This window comes from Cervus elaphus, chromosome 19, assembly GCF_910594005.1.
Source record: "Cervus elaphus chromosome 19, mCerEla1.1, whole genome shotgun sequence".
Classification (NCBI taxonomy): domain Eukaryota; kingdom Metazoa; phylum Chordata; class Mammalia; order Artiodactyla; family Cervidae; genus Cervus; species Cervus elaphus.
In genome coordinates this window covers 12,812,001-12,833,758 of record NC_057833.1, presented here as the reverse complement: position 1 = coordinate 12,833,758, position 21,758 = coordinate 12,812,001, and the positions used below count along the sequence as shown (strand labels likewise).

At 43.0% G+C, this 21,758-nt stretch overlaps 1 long non-coding RNA gene across 1 annotated transcript; it reads left to right on the top strand.

The window, feature by feature from the left end:
- The first annotated feature begins 5,036 nt into the window (after positions 1 to 5,036).
- On the top strand, positions 5,037 to 21,081 carry LOC122676164. The gene is made up of 3 exons (XR_006335456.1): positions 5,037 to 5,110; positions 8,942 to 8,946; positions 21,070 to 21,081. It is a non-coding gene; the product is annotated as an uncharacterized LOC122676164 (long non-coding RNA).
- Positions 21,082 to 21,758: the final 677 nt, after the last annotated feature.

Here is a 21,758-nt window from a genome sequence, read left to right as displayed (position 1 = left end):
TAGAGAGACCAGGTAATTGGTAAAAAATTTTATAAAAGGCAAAACAGCAGGTTCCCAGCTTCTCAATTATGTGTTCTTCTGACCTCCCAAGAAGTGTTGCTAATTCTCTAACAATCAGAAAAATTAAAACAATAACAAATCTCATTTTATATACATTAGGTTGAAAAAATCAAAAGCTGGGTAATCCAAGTACTAGCAGCGAGGTGAGGTGTTGAAGTCCCGCAGCAAGTGCGGGAACCCTGATCTGTTTCCACCAGCTCAAACTGAGAATATACATACACCACAACTCACAAGCCCACGCTTGGGATTTGTCCTAAGAAATCCTATCTGGTGACCATGAGGCAGTTTGTCAGCCTCGACACTACTGACGGTTGGGACCCTGTCTTTGTTGGGGGGACTGTTCTGTTATTGCAGGATGTTATTGCAGCACTACCGACCAGAGGCCAGTAGCATCTTCCACCACTTGTCAGAACTAAGTATGTCTTCGGAAATTGCTAAATATCCCTGGAGATGCAAAATCATCCCCAACTGAAAACCAATGCCATAAAGGGACACACTTAAGGATGTGCACCACAGCATCACTTGTGACAAAAGGCGTTGGAGCGACCCTGGGGTCTGACATCAGAAACATGCGTAAGTAAAATGTGAGGGATGCCCAGCATGGAATAGTATGCAGCTGTCGATGTGATGAATTAGAAGCACACCATAGCAACAGGAATGCAGCATTAAATTTCAGTCCTGAGGAAAAGGAAAGAAACAGAATGAGATGTAGAACACAGTATCACTTATGCAAATTAAAAATATATGTTCACAGAACCACAAGAGACGTTCTGCAAGCATACATATGAACAAAAAGATATACACTAAAACACACCGAAGTGGTTTCCTGAAGGGGTAGAAAGGAATAAAAAGGGATAAAACAAGAGAATGCCTCGCTGGGACCAATCCATCGAGTGTGAGGAGTATGATCAATTCAATCAGCTCCTGAAGACAAAGCAAAACAAACCAAATTTGAAAGGCACCATGTGCCAGATACAGACAACAATGCTCCCTCCAAGCATTAAGGCAGGAACCGCTTCAGGTGGGAGTGGTCAGGGAAGACGGCAATTTCACCCCTGAGGGATGAGTAGACTTTTAATAGATACAAACAAGTCAGGTGGTTATAGTGCAGAATGTTTAATGGTGGTTGCCAACCACTGATCATATTTACATATCCATCTCATTTGATTATGAGGGACATTTTTATTTCCTCATTGTGTATTCTGAAATTCATAGAGGTTAAGTAACTCACCTCTGACTCCAAAGGCTATTCTGTTTGCATTACACATGAGGGCTGTCCTCTTTAGGTCACAGATTTCTGCACTGGGCTTCTTACTTTGGAGCAGAATCCAAAATGCCTCAGGCAGGCAGGAATCTCACATCTCTGCCCCAAAGTCACCAATCTCCCATAAGAGTGTTTCATTACTTCTAGAATCTCTCTAGAGCTTCCCAGGTGGCCCGAAGAACAAGTAAAGAACAGGTAAAGAACCCACCTGCCAATGCAGGAGACATAAGAAACACAGGTTCGATCCTTGGATCAGGAAGATCCCCTGGAGGAAGGCATGGCAACCCACTCCAATATTCTTGCCTGGAGAATCCCCATGGACAGAGGAGCCTGGTGGGCTACTGTCCATGGGGTCACAAAGAGTCAGACATGACTGAAGTGACTTAACACACAATACCAGAATTTATCTCTCCTCTCCTTTCCTACCGCCATTACCCTGGTCCAAGCTGACAGGATTTCTCAGTAGGATTGCAGTTTCTCATGGGTATCCCTCATTCACCTCTGCTCATCCATTTAGAACTACCCAAAAAAACAAAACAAAACAAAACAAAACTACCCAGAACACTCATTTGACCTTGTCAATCTCCTCTCAAAAGCACTGTGACTTCCCACAACGCTATTAAAAGTGGGGAGTCTAAATATCTAAATGTCTCCATGATTTTGCCAAGAACCAGGATGACTGAACTTTCATGCCACACCCATCACCATTCTATTTTTGTCAAGGAGACTTCACAGTTATCTAAAAATTGCTAGTTGGGCCCATGTACTCTTAAAAATGATCCAGGTTTTATTTAATAATTGGGGGGGATAAAGACAGATTATGCAAAGTAAGTAAAACAACAAGATAAAAGCATTAGAGCAGGGTGTCACTCACAGATAAATGGCAGCATCTGTGACTTGAGGCCACAAGCAGAAAACATTAGTCAATCAATAAACAAACACTACTGTCTACTATGTCCCAGGTCTTCAGTGCATGGCAGTGAAAAGGAGGCATAGCCTAGCTACTGCCTCTCGGGCACTCAAGAGTCCAAAGGGCAGGCAGGTAACTAACGCAGTGAGGTAACTGCTACAACAGAGAGACATTCAGGGCATGACAAGAGAAGTCAGAAAGAGCCCAAGCCAAGGAAGGCTTCTTGAAGTTTAAGCTGAGATCAGAGAGCTGGACAGTAAGTAGAGGTGTTAGGTTATGGGGCACTGTGCGTTGGGAGGAGCAGGGAAAACCATTACACACAAGGGAATGACCAGCACAGAGGCCTGGAATGAGGGAGCGGGGTACTCAGGGGAGTGAGCCATTCAGAATGACTTAGACACTTGCATGGTTCTTAGAACACTTAACAGTGTTGCTATGCACTATTAACAGAGACTGACTATATCCCGGGAAATGCCTGCCATGGGAAGACCATTAGAAGAGCAGTGGAAAGGACTCTGCTTATAGTCACAGCTCTGACAGAAACCATCCATTTGATAGAATCTCACTTAACCAATCTGAGCCCTTCTCTCCTCAACTGAAAATGAAATTTTAAAAAAAAGTTCTGCCTTCTTTATAAGATTTCAGGGAGAACAGAATGAGCTACAAAACAGAGAGGCCGGACAAATTTTTATATTTTTTATTATTGATCAGAAAATAATTCATTTCCCACTGATGTTGGAAAGTCATGTGACTAGCTTTGGTCAACGAAATGTTAAGGATGTGACACAGTACAGGCATTAGATGAATCTGTACATTTTGACTTGGCTCCTGAGCACCAGGGGATCACCATCAGGAGAAACTGCTGCCCCTCAGCCCAACACATGTGGAGTAGACCTCAACATAACCCACAGCAAGCAGCTGAGCCCAGCCTACACTAGCCATGCCACACTACACCTCAGCATGCGAATAAATGCTTATCATCACAAATTTTCATTGAATTTTGGGGTGGTTTGTTACACAGCATCACTTCATCAATTATTAACCATGTTAAGTTTTCTATGCTGCATAACAGAGTACTACACACTTAGTGCTTAAAACAACACACATTTCTGAAGCCAACCCTAGACTTGCTATCAGAATCTCCACAGTAAAGGAGCCCAAAATATGTACTGCAACCTAGTTTCTCCTGGTGACTCTGATTAACTGAGCTTAGAAAACCTTGTTCTTAACCTCATTCCATGACTTGACAACTCATTTATTGAGCACCTTCTCTGTGTCAGGTTCTGGGCAAAACACTGGTGATATGGCTGTGATGGAGACAGGCACAGTCCTGACTCTCGGGAAGGCTCCCACCCAGGAAGGAAAAGAGACGTCAACCAAGAAGTTCTAAGTGTTAAGTGTTGGATGAAGTACAAAATACTTCATAGAGATAGGCAAGGCAGATAAACCTGATGTGGGGGATCTGAGGGAATTACATTAAGTTGTGGTGTTGGAGAAGACTCTTGAGAGCCCCTTGGACTGCAAGGAGATCCAACTAGTCCATCCTAAAGGAGATCAGTCCTGGGTGTTCATTGGAAGGACTGACGCTGAAGCTGAAACTCCAATACTTTGGCCACCTGATGCGAAGAGTTGACTCATTGGAAAAGACCCTGATGCTGGGAGGGACTGGGGGCAGGAGGAGAAGGGGATGACAGGGGATGAGATGGCTGGATGGCATCACTGACTCGATGGGCATGAGTTTGAGTAAACTCCGGGAGTTGGTGATGGACAGGGAGGCATGGCGTGCTGCAATTCACGGGGTCACAAAGAGTTGGACATGACTGAGCGACTGAACTGAACTGAGGCCATGCAAAAAGGGCATGAGAGCAGGACACAGGGAGAGCGGGGTAAGAGCATTCCAGGGAGACACAGCAGACTCAGTAGACCAAAGGCAAGGACACAGAGTAAGTCCCCACCGGGATGTAGGCAGTGAGCCGAAACAAGCCAAGAGCACAGACAAGCGCTTCCATGAAGGCCTCAGGGACAGTGCTAGGCATCTACAAAGCGTATCACTTGGTAAGGAAGTCTGCACCCCAGTCTGTGGGCAGCCCCTCATGAGCATCAACCATGGTTTGTAAACTTCACGAACGTGTTCATTTACAGCCAGCCTCAACACTGTGACTGATGCTGTTTTTATTTCAGATGTTCCTGGTGCTTTATTTGACACCGCCTTGGGAAGCTTAGCAAAGGAGAGCATTTGCTAAGATGTTCTGACTGAAAGGACACTGTCAAACAAAAAAAAAAAAAAAAGGAAGAAAAAACAGCCATAAAAGCAGCTGTAGGTTATTCAAATGAATGACAGAGGGAAAGGCAATTTCTGTGTGGTCAGGAGAGGGCAACAAAGATTTAAGAGATTTCCTTACAGGATGTTCTGCGTTCACACCCTCTGAATTTCAGACCTACTCATGCAGATGGTTTCCTGCAAGGGAGATACAAGTGGCCTCTTGAGTATGACAGCAGAAGCAATTACATTTTCTGATCAAACTGAGTGAAGAAATTCTATGGCTGTCACTATTTAGAATTCATACTACCAGAAGAGAATTTTTCCTTCTCCTAACTCTGTGGGGCTTTGGCCATAGAAAGACAAATACTGCATAAAGAGGTTTGATAAGCAAATCCAAATTATTAGCAGAGGCGATGTGGGATGGGAAGAGGAGAGGGGGACATGAAGGGTAAAGGAAGCTTTGTTTTTATACATACTTCGACATTGTTTAAATTTATGAAAATGCTATGTTCTACAATTAAGTTTTCTAAAGATTTTTTTGATGTGGATCATTTATAAAATCTTTATTGAATTTGTTACAACATTGCTTCTGCGTTATGTTTTGGTTCTTTTGGTCTCAAGTCATATGGGATCTTAGTCCCCTGACCAGGCATCAACCCCATGTCCCATGCATTGGAAGGCAAAGTCCTAACCATTGGACCACCAGGGACATCCCTATAATTAAGTTTTGAAATTTGAAAAAAAAGACAAGCATTTTTACTAAAACCCAACCTAATCAATTTGCTCAACTGTTCTATATTTACTTTGCTCTTAAAAGAGATGTGTAATTGACAAATCTGCATGTCCCCCATCAGCATGAACCTAGCTACACAATGAAATATAACCAGAAGCATAGTCCCCAAAGACTTGAAGATCCATGGGATTTGGGGGGTTGGATAGAAACATGGGGATGGAGAGTGGGGAGGATACACAAGTTCATAGAATAATTCTCCACAACCTTCTTTACCATCTCTCTCCCCAGAGTGCCCCTTGACAGAGCAGCTCCCACACCTCTCTCTCCTTTCAAATAACCTACACTGAACTTCAGCTGCATTTCTTCTCAGCCTCACCTTTCCTCCAGCCCCTTGGCTGTTGCCTTCTTTTTCCACAGGTAGTTGAAGTTGATCTGCTATCCACCATCGCTATTCTGCACCTTCCCCCACTCCAATACCACAGCCAGCCCACAAAAGCCAGGAGCCACATCAGTCAAAGACTCCATGCAAAGCAAGATGTGGACAGAAAAACTGCTGTGAATCTGACACTTCAGGGCTTTTCTGTCCCTGTGACACATGATCCGGGGCACTTGGGAAACCCCAAGATAAGCAAAACATGCTCCTGCTTTCAGAAGACTTGTAACTTGAATGGGAAGATAAGGCATAAATATGACCATTTTAAGACAACATGATATGTGAAAAAAACATGCCACACGAGAGAAACAAATAGGAAACCAGATGGATTCTTGTTTTAGTGGTCTTGTACATTTGCCTGGATGTCCAACAAAATGTGGAGGACAGGTCTGGGATCCCTTAGAAACCCAAGGAGCAAAAGGGGTTCAAGGCTTATCATGAGTTTTGTCCCGCAGCCAAAAGATTTTACCCCACCCTCTGAGAGGAAGTGTGGGACAGAGAGAAACCCTGTTTCACTGCACACTGTGAAATGTTTTTCCCAAAGACATCAATGCTTAATTAACACCTAAAATAGCTGACTGCTAAGATTAATATGTGGCGAGGGTTAAATAAGGCTCTGTGGGTCATTTAGGAGGGATTTTGGTGTGGTTCTGGGGTGTTTAACACTAGAAGGGGTTAACAAACTCCTTGTATGTTTGATGAAAGCCATGAGCCTTCTGCACAGAAGAATGAATACACAGGTCAACAAAATTTTGCCTATAATTTTTTCGGACATACACTGACTTCTCATGGGCTCTGAGAGTCCATGGGCTCTCAGACAAAACACAGGTTTTGGATATACATCAAATATTCATCAGACATATGTATATTTGAATCCTAGCCTTCTCATCTTTGTGGGACCCATTTCTTCACCTCTGATTCTTGGAAGCCTCTTCTACAAATTCAGGGTGGTGAATGTCAGAGTTGTTGAAAGGACTGTATTAAACCACCAATAGAAAGAATACGTAAAGCACCAACACATGTATACTAGGTAATCAACAAATGTGAGCTCCTATGTAATGACTGTTTCTTTGAGAAATGTATCCTTGAATTTAAAACAACTGAATTAAAATTTTCATAAGTTGTAAAAATAAAGAAGAAATTCAATTCCACTAGGACTAAGAAGTTTCAAACTCCCATCTTAAATGTACACACCATGTGAATCATGAACAAAGTAAATTCAGTACTATAAGGGGATGCATTTTATGTAAGGGATAAGTTAGTCAAGATCTCGCATAAATCAAAACTTGCATAATTCATGACTAATTTTCCCACTGGAATAAATATAATGTATGAAGATGCTGGCACATAAATCTACAACCATTGTAGCTTATTTCCCTTTAATGCAGCCTTTTATTTCCTTGGCATTATCTATAATATTTCAGGAAATGCTCTCTCTGAAATTAAAAGCACAGAGGATCATAGTACATGCTTGTCTCAATAGTTTTATCACATCTCCCTTCCTTTCTATTGACTGGTTTCCAGGCACATTTTCAGAACTAGCACCAGCATCTGTCCAAGACACTAATAAATACATGTATGACATTATTTTACAATTACAAAAAGAGACTCAATTATAACAGTGACTTTTCAGATAAAGGCACAACAGTCACCAACACCTCTTGCAGAAGTTCCTGTTCTGACAAGCCGTGGTGGGTGTGCCCATTTGCAAGGGCTAAAGCAAAAGGTGAAGCAAAGGGAAACACAGTGACTGTTTCATTCAAGCTGCATGTTATTTTTGAAATTACACAATTCTTGATATTTTTTATTTGAAATTTGTGCGATTTCACGTGTGCGTAAGGTGAAATTTTCTTAATATAACATAGACACACTTTCATATGTATATAATATGTGACTACACAGAATCCGAAATAAGAACAAAGGAATGTAACCTTACAGGCTGACTCACAGCTTTAATTAGTGAACTTGATGGACAGCAGACTGTATCTATTATTCCTGCCAGCTCTGATACCCTGCTGTTACCTACACTGGTATTAGGAGTAGAAACCAAGAGAAGGCTACAAATTGATAAAAGAAGAAATAGTCTCTGACCTTATTTCACAGGGGCTCTAAGGAACATCAGTGCTTGGAATTCCAAGAATTTAGAGCTCACACACCTGCACAAAGACAGCTAGAATAGTGTCATAATGACAGGCTATCTAGGAGAGGTAGGGGAAAAGCAGAAGAGGGTAGCTGACTGAAGAAGAAAGAAACATGCTTGAAAATGCAAATCTAGAGTTTACAATAGTGTTTACAACATCTGTCTGGCCAAGGCAAACTAAAAAACTTAAAATAGGCATTGAGGGGTTATATCAGTGTCAATTTCCTGATTATGGTGTTATTCTGAAGAAATACAATACACTTTCCTACTACTGGGGGATACTGACTGGCTGAAGGGTCTGAAGAATCTGTCCGTATTATTTTTTACAACTGCATGTGAGTCTACAATTATCTCAAAAAGAAAGAGTAAAATAAAACTGGTATTCAAATGGAGAAGCTAATATACACTGGAAGGACTGATACTGAAGCTGAAGCTCCAATACTTGGCGACCTGCTGCTAACAGCCAACTCACTAGAAAAGAGCTTGATGCTGGGAAAGATTGAGGGCAGGAGGAGAAGGGGGCGACAGTGGATGAGATGGTTGGATGGCATCACTGACTCAATGGATATATGTTTGAGCAAACTCTTGGAGATGGTGAAGGACAGGGAAGCCTGGTGTGCTGCAGTCCGTGGGGTCACAAAGCGTCGGACATAACTTAGCAACTGAACAACAACAATCAGTTATTCGGTCAAGGATTGTAGCAGCAAGGATGTTCATTACAATGCAACGAAGACCCAACATAGCCAAAAATAAGCAAATAGAAAAATTTTAAAGAATATTACAATGCTATTTATATCAGCTAAATACTGCACAAACTGCCTAAATGTCTAAAGACAGGGAATTCATTCACTATAAAAATCATTGTATGTACATACAAAGATTATTATGTAGTCATTAAAATCATTTTATAGGAAAGCATACACAATTTTTTTTAATGTTCAAAACATTTTCACAAAGCAGATTATAAAACCATATGATCCCAGTTTTGTAAACTATAAGTGTAAGGACTGAAAGGATAAAAACCCATAATGTTAGCAATGGGCGATTAGGTTAAGGGTGGGTTTTCCTCTTTCTGACTTGTATTTGCTCAGATTTCTTCCATGAACACTAATTCACTCGTGTGCGGATCAGTATAAAGTCCCTGTGGCACATGAGGCACTGAAGGATAGCGCAGACAGCAGGAGACGGGCAGGCCCTGACTTCCTGGAGCTTCCTGGCTCAGACACACACACACAATGACGCCAGCAGTGTGGCCAACAGTGGTAAATGCCGTGCCTCCTGGAAGCAGGGTCCTCAGCTCCGCGAAGCCTCACCCTGGATCCTGTCAGTTTCAGAAACCAGCTTTCAGTCCACAGAACCCAGACTCTCCGAGGCCCAACCAGGACCCCTCACTTTCATCTCCTAAACTCTAATCTCTGTAGCATAGCTTCTATCGAGACTGAGCATTCCTAAATTATCTGCCAAGTGTCAGGCACCATCACGGGCTTAGTTTACACAGCATCACTGAGCCCTATCACAGCCACAGAAAGCAGGAATTTTTTTTAGCATTTTACAAAGGAGTGAAATGGAAGCACAGAGAGACTAAACGGTTTGCCCACAGACACACAGCTGATGAAGAACCACCGTTCAAATCCCTGTCTGACTCCAAAGTTTATACTCTTTCCACACACTCCAGTCTGCTCTCCCCATTTACCTGTCAAAACGCCTCTCAGCAGAGCAGCTTCTGGAGAGATCCAGCCACTGCTGAAGCACCGTGTGTCTGGCCAGAGCTGTACCCTCTGGGATGTCAGGCAGCAGACCTAAACTCTCCAGGAAGAACTGCTGAGGTTGGAGTTCTGGAACCCAGGGGAAAGAGTCTGAAGCTGACTGTCTGCCAGCACAGCTGGAGATACTGAGGAGGAGGCTTCCCACCCACCATCAGGAAGCAGCCCCCACTCCCCACCACGCTCCAAGCTGCTCCAAGGTTAAAGACGCCAAATGGCAGCATGGACAGTCTGTGAATCCCTTCCCTGCTCAGGAAAACAGCTTCAAATACTTCTGCTTCCTTGACACCTCTCACCTAAAGTCTCTTTTTTTATCTCTTAGGATTCAAGAGGTCCCTGCCAGTACACTTTGCAAGCCTGTCTTGGAAGAAAAGTGCTTGTTTGTCCTTGATCACTGATCTCCTATACTCACTATCAGTCCTGATAAATAAAAGCTCTCAGCAAAGTTACCCTATATGAAAGTCTAGAGACCAGTTAGGTTGAGCTATATCGAACCCACAGAAAATCAGTTTGGTGGATAAGTGCAGAGCAACATAGAGAGTATGATCCTATTTGTAGTTAAAAATTTTGTGTGTGCATAATATCAACATATTTTTGTCTTTTAAAACTGTATTACTATGAAAAGTTTCAAACACCACAAAAATAGAGCAAGACAGTGAACCCCTATGCATCTATTCCCTTAAGTGTCCGACCTCGAGCCAAGCTGAAATTGCTGGATCAGTGGGTTCAGGTATGGTCAGTTTGGCCCATCCATCATGAAATTCTACATCTGCCTTTCCTTTCCCACGATGGTTTTACCGCCCACTTATGAACATGGCCTAGATCCATTTATTTATGATTTCATAATTCCTTCTTCATTTTCACTGAAATTCTTCTATAAGGAATCCTTAACAAATCCTTAACAATTGATCAGACTCAAATACAGTATACAAGGAAGACAGAATAATTGCTAGATTGTTTTCATCATTTTATTATTTTCAGACTATTGAGGTGGTACCCTAGCAATCTTTAATGGTGACCAATGAGTTTTATTTCATTTTAGTGTCACTATGAGCCCACATATTTGTTTATATTTTATGTACTTATTCAATTGCAATCTTACATTCTATGATATATATACATATGCAAAAAATATATAATAATGAATCAAGCAAGAAACAATCTCACCTCAATCCTTCTTCCCAGAAAGGATTTTACAGAATCCTTACTATGAATTCTTACCACTAAGGGGAACATGAGAGAATCTGTTTCTCACAACTTAGAAAGTTGAGTGGGGTCACTCTCTTTAAAAAGGAACAACTTAAGAGAGAAATTAATCCAGCTCCTTGGAAGCAGAAATTCTGAAAAGGAAGATGAATTATTTAATTAAGACACACAGAAAAGAGCCAAATTAGGGGTTAAGAAATTAATCCTGTAACGTTTAAAGAAAACATTTTTTAAAAAAGTTTTCTTTTTAAGGAATAATTGTAGATCAGGAAACAAAATTTGGGAGCATCCTAATTCCTTTCTCAGAAGCACATGACCAATAAAAGTTGCCATTTGACATGAGCTAGTAAGGTGACAAGAAGCATTAAGACTTCAGAAGCAGTAACCGCGTACAGTAGCAAGCTCAGGGCTGCAAGGGAACCACCACTTGCTTTTGTAAACTGGTCTAGAACAAGTTCCTGAATTTCTGAGCACTGTCCTGCCCTGCTTCCCTGTGACCTTTCTCATCTCAGTGAACTGCCATTCCATCTCTCCAGGTGCACACATGTCCCAGGTCTCATCCTTAACTCTTTTCTTTCTCTCTGACATTACGCTCAGCAAATCTTGCTTGCTCTCCCTCCAAAATAGGTCAAGAATCTAACCCCTTCTCCCACTTCTGTTTCTGCCACCCTGATTTAAGCCCCTTCTATCACCCATCTGTGATATTGCAACAGCTTCTTAAAGGTTCTTCTTGCTTCACCCTGGTTCCTGTAGAGGGTAGTTTCCATCCACCACCAGAGGGATCCTGCTGAAATTAAATCGTCTCTTCTACACATCAGCTCAAAAGCCAGCACTGGCTTTTCCTCCCATTCATAGTAAGAGTGAAACTCTTGCTGCAGCCCCTTCTTACCTCCCTAGCCTCATTTCCTGCCTGCTTTCCCTCTTCTCTCCATACTCGCCTCACTGTTTGGTGATTCTGCAGACACTCTAAATATGCTGCTGCCTGTCTCAGGGCTTTGCACTTACTGTACCCCATGGAACACTTTACTCCCAGACACCTGCACAGTCCATCCCCTTTTCCCCTTCAGGTCTGTGCTCACATATCACCACCACCACCACCTATGCCCATCAACATTCCACACACAACAATTGCAGCACTATTTACAATAGCTTGGACATGGAAGCGATCTAGATGTCCATCGGCAGATGACTGGATAAGGAAGTTGTGGTACATACACAATGGAATGCTACTCAGCTCTACAACAGAATGCATTTGAGTCAGTTCTAATGAGGTGGATGAACCTAGAGTCTATTCATACAGAGTGAAGTAAGCCAGAAAGATAAAGACAAAGATTATATATTAACACATATATATATGGAATCTAAGGGCTTCCCTTGTGGCTCAGGTGGTAAAGAATCCACCTGATATGTGGGCAATCTGGGTTCGATCCCTGGGTTGGGGAGACCCCCTGGAAAAGGGAAAGAAGGGAATTCTTGCCTGGAGAATTCCATGGACTATAGAGTCCATGGGGTTGCAAAGAGTCAGACATGATCAGTGACGTTCACTTCCACTTTCACGGAATCTAAAAAGATAGCACCAATGATCGTACATGCAGGGCAGCAAAGGAGACACAGACATAAAGAACAGATTTTTGGATGGAGAAGTGGAAGAAGGAGAGGGTGGTATGATCTGAGAGGACAGCACTGAAACATATACATTACCATGCGTAAAATAGATAGCCAGCGGGAGTTTGATATATGACACAGGGAACCCAAGGCCAGTGCTCTGTGACCACCTGAGGGAGGGATGGGGTGGCGAGGGAGAGGGGAGGGGTGCTCAGGAGGCAGGGGTCACATGTATGCCTATGGCTGACCCACGCTGACGTATGGCAGAGGCCATCACAACACTGTAAAGTAATTATCCTCCAATTAAAATAAACAAATAATTTTTTTCAAAAAACATTCCACATGCAGTAATTCTATCCTCCTTTCAGTCTTTATTGTTCTCCCTAGCAATTACCATATCTCTATCACTATATAGTTAATGTAAGTATTTATTTATTTTGCTTATTTTTGTCACTTCCACTAAAACATAAGTTCCACAGGGCAGAGGTTTGGACCTTCTTTTATTGCTAGAAACAGGACCCTGATACAGGGCCTTAATAAGTAGCTACTGAATGAACAAAAATACTGTGAGAACCGACACTGTGGGCTTCGTTTAACCCAGGTCCCCAAATACAGAAGCACCACGCTTTATCCTCAGTCTCCAGCCCCATGGCCAGTGGAATATGGAAGATCAGATTTTACTATATTAACATGCTTATCAATGTGCATTTGAATGTGGTTTGAGAACAATTTTTAATAAACTATTTCATCTCTTAATAGATATGGTGAACAATACATGCTAAGTGTCATAACATGTCAGACTTTTATTTGCATTGTAAAATCGAACTGGCAGCTGTGCAATAATAAAAGTTAAGATTATGAGCTGCACAAGGAACAAATAAAGCCTGATCACTCAGGTATGGCATTCTTTCACCTTCCCTATGGGATGCCATTTCTGCCTTGGCTAATGGTTCTCCCAGATTGTTCTCCTGGAGTAGGAACTGTCACTGCCCTTAGACCCTAGAGCACCTCATTAAAAAAGCACCCATTATAACCTGAAATGGCTTTGGTTTTAGACTATTTGCTTTCTTGGATCCCAGCTCAGGGATTTGCACTCCAGCTCAGCGATTCTTAACCACAGATTAAATATCGGAGTTGGCTGAGAAGCCTGTTCACAATATGCATTCCTGGGCCCCATCCTAAGAGAGTCTGAGTCATTGGTCTAGAGGGGAATTGGGGGAGGATGAGTATCAGACAGCTGTACTTTAGGAAAACTCCCCAGTGATTCTGAGATGCTCCTCTGGTTCAGAATCACTGGTCTAGCTGATACAGACACTAAGCATAACTACTATGGAAGTCATTCTAATTGAGGAGGAGGAGGGCCTGGGAGGAGCCCTCAATACTCAAGGACAGATGAGTTATAAGTTTTCCAATAATCAACATCTCCCAATTGAGGGAAGGTTACATTTCGTGGCTGAGCCCTCTAGAAAAATCCTCTGGTCTTTGCAGTGAGGAGAGGGAAGGGATTGCCATGAGGAATAGGCTTTCTGTATTTTATTTAAGCCTTGCCCATAGTGCATATTTTTATCAGGTAGGAAATGTCTGTTCCTTTTGTTCCAAGACTTTGGGACATGCTTTATGACAACAGTAAAGTCTCCCAGGCCTCCCTCATCCATATCAGTTGTATTCTTTCCTAAGTTATTCCAGGTCTCAGAGGGTAGAGGGCACAGCTCCGAGAAATGAGAGAGATAAATGTTCAACTAGCACACAGCACCAGGAATCAGGGGCCCGACAGGACAGCGGGTTCAGGGAGGGCTTTCTGGAAGAGGTGACATTTTAACCTGTACCTGACGGATATACAGGAAATAAGCAAGGAACGAAGCGTGGAGGAAGGACTGTCACAGGAATAGGAAGTGGCGTGAACAAAGACACAGAGGGGGAGGTATTTCCTGCCTTCCTTGTGAAAGGAGAGAAAGAAGCCCCGTGTGGCAGGAGCAGGGGGCTCAAGGAGGACAGCAGAAGAGGGTACTCTGGAGAAAAGGGCCAGGGCCAGACCATCCAGGGCCTTGTAAACCAAGGTAAGGAACTCAGACTCTAAGGCCTAAGAGAAGCCGCTGGAGTGTTTTTAAACAAGGGAGTGACTTGATAGGCTTTTCATTTTAGGAAAAAGTCCTCTGGTCCTCCTGGGGAGCACAACGGCAGGAGCAAGGCTGGACACAGTGAGACCAGACAGGAGGATGTCTCAATCATTCAAGAGAGAGGCAAAAAACCTAGAGCCCCATCTTCCTCTGCTCGCCCGCCTCACTGTAACATAAGAGGGAGCACCAGCATTTCTGAGAACAGTATCCTGAATGTCTAAAAGTTATTTAACTCATCAAGAAATATTCTTTTTAAAAACATGTTTATTGAGCACCTATTATCTTCCACACCTGCACATCCAACACGATAGCCAAGTACTTGAATTATGGCTAGTCTGAGATGTGCTATAAATGTAAAATACACGCAAGACTTCACAGAAAAAGAAAAATATAAAATCTTGCATTAGTAATTTTTATACTCATTATATGTTGAAATTACTACATATAAAATATACTGGGTTAAATAAAATATATTAATAAAGTTAACTTCATCTGTTCTTTTTAGTTTAAGTGTAGCAACTAGAAAATATTAAATTACATATGTGGCTCATATTTATGGGCTATATTATATTTCTATTGGACAGAGATGTTCTAGGCACTACACTCAGCACCAAGAATATGGCAGAGTGCAGATCAAAGTCCCTGCTCTCAAGACAGCTTACATTTCAGTGGAGTGCAATCCCAAATCATCTCAACAAAAATCAAAATATGTACATTCTTTATCATCTGTATAATCAATCCCTTTATCACCAAGAAGAGCCATATAACACTGGCATCCAGGTTTGGTACCATGATCAGGTTGGCACCAAGGAGTTGGGCAGAAGCCAATGATGTCCTTGTACTCAATGGAGGTCAAAGGACATCACCACCCCTGTACAAGCAAAAGCCACATGGTTGTTCCTCCGGACAAGTGGAGCTGGATAATGGATAACTGAGTCATCCCATGACACAAGAAGTGGAGGCCATGACATCCAGAGAACCTACAGCGTCACTGCCATGCACATGTGTTAATAATGCGTTGTGGCTATTTCAGCAAAACAGCAGTATCCATCACATTAAATCAGTGCCACTAACTGGAATATTACTGCTATTATAATTTTGCTTTTATTTGGTTTTACTAAAATGTTTCAGTTTTACAGCTGTACAACAGCTAAAAACGTGAGGAATTTGTAATTAGTTTTGTTTGAACATGTTTAAGTAATACTGTAATAAGACTAATTTCCTTTTCCACTGGAAATACGCTGTAGCAGTTTTCCTTGAAAATAAATCCTTATGTTACTCAAATTTTATAAATCCTGCCCTGGATCATGACACCTGTCCTATTCACTGCACCTCTACCATCCTCCACCTATTCTCTCCCCGTCACCCAGGGGCTTCCCAGGGGCCTTTAGTTTGCTATTTGCCAGCAGCATCTGAACAGCCCTGGTAGACAGCTGGCCCTCTCCTTCTCCTGGACTAGAAGAAGGTCCATTATAACCAAGGGGACTATCTCCAAGCCAGTTATGGCTCTAGGGGAGGGATATATACCAGCAACAACACTCAAAACACCCCATGTCAGGTGTACCATGGCACTGCCCATCAGAATGGGTGTTACCTGCAAGGAGTGAGTTTGGTCTTACTGCTGAATGCTAACCTGTATAGCCCCACCAGCACCTCTATCCACACCTGGCTCTGGTTCTGCAGGTGAGGGAGGGCTTCCAGGAGCTCCCGTCTGTCCCGTCTGTCCCCGAATTCCTCAGTACCCTGCATGGCTGCCCTTTGGAGTGTCCATCTGTGTGTCACTCTCACTGATGACTCCTAGGCCAACATAACAGAAAGAAGGAACATAAATACTGTCAGATTGGAAAACAGCAGAGCATAATAGTTAAAATGATAAAGTTTGAAGCCAGACGGCCTGGCTTAGCTTTGGATCTTAGGGTCCACAACTAGCTGAGGTGGCCATGGGCAAGTTCTCTGTACTTCCATTTCCTTTTCCTTAAAATAGAAATAATATCAAACTTTCCGTGGGATTTATGGTCCTTCCCAGGTGGCACTAGTGGTAAAGAATCTGCCTGCCAATGCAGGAGATGTAAGAAACTCGGGTTCGATCCCTGGGTCAGGAAGATTCCCCTGAAGAGGGCACAACAACCCACTCTAGTAATCTCGCCTGGAGAATCCCATGGACAGAGGAGTCTGGAGGGCTATAGCCCACAGTTGGCACAGTTGGCCACGACTGAAGCAACTTAGCAAAGTACTAGCACCAGTGGGATTTATGCAGATTAATTAAGATAATACATATAAAGCGCGTGGAACATTCCTTCACCCATTAACCATCACTATCATCGATAAGGCCGAGAGTCTCTTTCTTACCGACTAGAAACAAGATATAGACCTAAAAGGCCCAAACCCTACAGAAACACCATCCTCCCTGCCATAGATGAGCATCCCCCCGCCACCACTGGTTTGGGAAGACTCATTCCTGAATTGGTCCACACAGGCCTCGTCCGCTTACGGCCACCATGAAGTCATTGGCAGAAAAATAGACTGAGTACTGCCATAGTAGGAGATGCATTGAGCAGAGAAATGAGAGTCTTGCTTTGGCACAAGCCAATATATTGCCTACAAATCTACATACCTGAGGTCTTATCAATGAACTCCAGAATTCCACAGCTTGTTTTCAAAGGAAACAGTGTATGAAATATGCCTAGGCATGAAGTTTCGGGGGCCTGTGTCCATTTCAGTCACATTGTAAACAACATACTCACACTCTGGAATGTGGGGAGGAAGATATCATGCCTAAAGCACCTGAGTGCCCTTGGGCAGATCACAATAGATCTGCCCCCTAGTTTTTCAAGTGCAGAATCATTGACTGGAAACACTAAAGCAGCTTGACACTCGAAAGCGGTGGTTCTCACACTTTGGTGGGTATCAGGATCATGTGGGAGCCAATAAAAATAGGCAAGTCCCAGGCCCCAGTCCAATGAGCCTCTGTCTTCTTCATCAGCTCCTGAGGTGTTTCGCTATGGCTCTAAAGCCATAGACCCATGGCTCTAGAGCACAAGGGTCAACCTATAACCCAGCACTTAAAGAATGCTTTCACTGAGCACCCCTAATCACAAGCTCACCTGTTAAATATTTTAATTAATAAAATTAATAAAGACATAAAAGCACTAATCATGTTTAAGTAATGCTGTCTGTGCATAAAGTGGCATTTTGAAAAGGTATTTGCATAAGTTTATTTTAGACTTGGGAATTCTTACAGCTCTCACCCCATCTCACTATTACTCAAAGAATACTTTAAAATTATGATGTGAAGACATTTAATTAACTTTTAATTGAAATGGCTCCAGGAAGGAGATTATAAATAGCATGTTCATCTTCACTGTGTTTTCATTATAAGACACAGAGAGTAACTGACAGGAAAGCATGGTAAAACTCAGGCCACCAAGGGTATGGCCACCAAGAGCAGGGATGCAGGACTCCAGAGTAACAGGCTAGTGCAGGCAGTCCCAGTGAGTCCAGAGCTCCAGGGATGAATTACCAGGGTTCTAATAAATATCTTTTAAATACGTGCATGTTAGTCACTCAGTCCGACTCCTTGCGATCCCCATGGACTGCAACTCACCAGGATCCTCTGTCCATGGGATTGTCCAGGTAAGAATACTGGAATGGGTTGCCATTCCCTTCTCCAGGGGATCTCCCCAACCCAGGAACTGAATCCAGGTCTCCTGCATTACAGGCAGATTCTTTACCTACCAGAAATGGCCACTATAACACAGTCTGAGACACTAGGAACAATTTGGGCTAGAAAGTCCCCAACTTAATAGAAGGCAATACTGTGAAATTTTGTTCCTTGACTTGAAACACAGAAGTCTACCACATCACAGTGGGATGGATGACCATGTGGTGCCCAGGAGGCAAGATGTGGCGGAGGGAGCAGAGACCCACGACCCAGCACACTTGGTCCTGAATACTGGCTCCACGGTAAATTTAAAACCCCAGCCTTCCAGTTGTTCAGCCACCACATCTGGAATCTGCCCTACATGCTCATTCTCCCCCATCCCACAACCAGGTCAACAACAAATCACACCAGTTAGGTGTTTCTCTAAAACATGTCCAGGATCCAACCATTTTTCCACCCCACTACCACCAAGGTTCATGCTGTCATCTCTCACCTGGATTATTACATAAGAGCCTCTAAATATTTCTCCCTGTAAGTCAGGTCACATCATGCCTCTGCTCGAGGAGCTCATTTCACTCTGAGTAAAAGCCCAAGTCCCAACCAGGACCTACAAAGCCTTGTGTATTCTCCACCTCTTGTCCCCTCCACTCCAGCCCCACAGCCTCTTTGCTGTTCCTCAAAGGTACCAGGCACGGTCCCAACCCAGGACTCTGCACTTCATGGGCCCTCAGTCTGGCACTCCCCCACACGCCCCCGGACAGTTACCCAGCTTTCTTCACCATCTTCAGTAGCACATCAAATGTCAGTGCCTCCACAATGCCTGTGGAATTTGTACCTACTATACAAAGGTCCGTCAAGTCAAAGCTATGGTTTTTCCAGTCATCATGTATAGATGTGAGAGTTGGACCATAAAAGCACCTGAACACCAAAGAACTGATGCTTTTGAACTGTGGTGTTGGAGAAGACTCTTGAGAGTCCCTTGGACTGCAAGATCAAACCAGCCAACCTAAAGGAAATCAACCCTGAATATTCATTGGAAGGACGGATGCTGAAGCTGAAGCTCCAATACTTTGGTCACCTGATGTGAAGAGCCAACTCATCAGAAAAGACCTGACACTGGGAAAGATTGAAGGCAAGAGGAAGAAGGGGATGACAGAAAACAAGATTGTTGAATGGCATCACTGACTCAAGGAACATGAGTCTGAGCAAGCTCCAGGAGATGGTGAAGGACAGGGAAGCCTGGCGTGCTGTAGACCATGAGGTCACAAAGAGTCGGACACGACTAAGCAACTGAACAACAACAACAATGCTATGTATGGGCTTCCCTGGTGGCTCAGATGGTAAGGAATTTGCCTGCCATGCAGGAGGCTCGAGTTTGATTCTTGGGTTGGGAAGATATCCTTGAGAAGGAAATGGCTACCCACTCCACTGTTCTTGCCTGGACAATCCCATGGACAGAGGAGCCTAGTGGGCTACAGCCCATGGGGTCACAAGGAGTTGGACATGAATGAGCAACTATCACTTTCACTTTCTTCACTTTAATACTACATATACATTATATATATATAGAGAGAGAGAGAGAGAGAGTATGCATATCTGAAAAATACATAAGAAACTGTTAACAGCAGAAAATTCGACTAAGTGGGACTATCTTGGGGGCAGAGTGAGGGAAGAGACTTTGTTTTACACTCTATGGCATATTTTTTGATATTTTTATAGTAAAATAATTAGTGGTAGCTCATTTTATGATAATGCTGGATAAGTAGATACCCAGTTACATTCACAGGAACCCAAGGAGCACAGTCAGTTGTGGAGTACTATAGTTCATATTCTTTATGTGTTTAGTGGAAATTTTTTAATTGAGATATAATTGACATATAATATTTATTTCATGTGTATAACATAATAATTTGATATTTGTATGTGTTGCAAATAATTACCACAATAAGTCTAGTTAACATCCATCACTACAGTTACAAATTCTTTTTCTCATGATGAGAAGTTTTAAGATCTACTGTCTTAGCAACTTTCAAATATACACACAGCATTATTAGCTATAGTCACCACACTGTATCCCCATGACTAATTTATTTTATAACTGGAAGTCTGTAACTTTTGACCACCTTCAACTTTTCCCGGTGAGTCTGGCAACCACCAACCTATTCTCTGTAATGGGGCAGTTTGGGAACTTTTTGTCTTTGTTTTTTTTAGATTTCACATATAAATGAGATCATATGATATTTGCCTTTCTTTGTCTGACTTATTTCACTTAGCATAGCGGCCTCAAGGTCCATCCATGATGTTGCAAATGTCAAGGCTTCCTCCTTTTTTATGGCTGAATAAAATTCCATTGTGTGTATGTGTGTGTGTGTGCAGTTGTTGTTGTTTAGTTGCTAAGTCACGTCCAACTCTTTTGTGACCCCATGAACTGTGCCCCACCAGGCTCCTCTGTCCTTGGGATTTCCCAGGCAAGAATATTGGAGTGGGTTGCCATTTCTTCCTCCAGGGGACCTTCCCAACCCAGGGATCAAACTTGCGTCTCCTGCATTGGCAGGTGGATTCTTTACTACTGAACCACATATCCATTCATGGACACGTAGCTTGCTTCCACACCTTGGCAATTGCAAACAATGCTGCAATAAATGTGGGGGTGTAGATATCTTTTGGAGTTAGTATTTTCATTTCCTTTGGGTAAATTCCCAGACTGGAAGTGCTAGATTGTGTCTAATGGGATTTCCATGGGTCTGCCTGAGAAGGAATCTAGACACCAGGTGTAACACTGGGTTTTCTTAGGAAAACAACTGTTCCCTCCAACCTATGGCAAGAGCTTGGTCCTTCTCCTCCTTCTGCAGCTTCTACTTCTGTCCCCGCTGTTCATCAGTGCTGCCTCCAGGTGTTCCTCAGAACACTCCAGCCAGGCATGTGGTAACAAGGCAGCACCTGGCTCTAGGGCGGCTTGCCTCCTCCAAGCCCTGAGGTGTGATCAAGCCACCCAGTCGTGTGTCCGAGGCATCTGTGAGCCTAATGTTCCCAAGTCCTAGCCTGGCAACGTGAGAGGTACCAACAGGAGAGAGGCCCTGTTTCTGGACAACAATGTGCTTTGTGGGTAAAAAGTCAAACTGTAAACCCATGCACACTGGATGCCAGACACCCATCCTTTGGATCTCAAAGCAGAGTCAAGATTTATAGGAAATATCCAAGATCAGAATGAGGTCTTTCCCCTCAGCAATTAACTAACAACTGAAGAGAGAAATGTGCTGTGCAGAGCACTGAGTTAGGACTAAGGAAACCTGTGTTCTCCCATCAACCACTGTATTGACCAAGTCTCCTCAATGACAGAATGAGGGGACTTGATGGAGTGATGACTTATGATGCTTCCCACCCTTAATAACCTCATAATCATGGCTGAAGTCCGTTGAGTTTTTTCCACATACCAGATCCATGCTAGCCTTCATGTTAATTCCTGTCCATAGCCTCATCATCACATGAATTCAGCAAGGTAGGTATGATTATTCCATTTACAGAGGAGACGAGTAACACTCAAGAGAAGTTAAAGAACTCGATGAAAGTGATGCATTGCCTCGTTGATAGGTCTAGGACTCA